Raw genomic sequence first — 435 nt, 5'->3', positions numbered from 1 at the left:
CAATCCTACTTCCGTAGTGATACTGCCTCAGAAACCCAAGGAGGGGTCGCTATGAGTCGGGGCCGACTCGACGGCATATAACAACAACAACAACAACTGGTAGCATAGTGGCTAAAGGCCCTTGACTGCTAACCAGAAGGCTGGCAGTTCAAACCCACCAGCCACTCCTCAGAAGGAAGATGGGACAATCTACTTCCACAGTGATACTGCCTCAGAAATCCAAGGAGGGGTCGTTATGAGTCGGGTCCGACTCGATGGCACTTAACAACATTACCTATTAGAAGTAGCTTTTGAATTACCTAAAGGAGCTCTGGTGGTGCAGTGCCTAAGGCATTTGACTGCTAACCAGAAGGTTGGAGGTTAGAACCCCCCAGCCACTCTACAGAAGGAAGACTGGTCAATCTACTTCTGTAAAGAATTTCCACCTTGGAAACC

The sequence above is a fragment of the Orycteropus afer genome, unplaced genomic scaffold (genome assembly GCF_000298275.1).
Source record: "Orycteropus afer afer isolate SDZICR_OR568_19922 unplaced genomic scaffold, OryAfe1.0 scaffold00131, whole genome shotgun sequence".
Classification (NCBI taxonomy): domain Eukaryota; kingdom Metazoa; phylum Chordata; class Mammalia; order Tubulidentata; family Orycteropodidae; genus Orycteropus; species Orycteropus afer.
Note: the sequence above shows the minus strand (reverse complement) of the source record.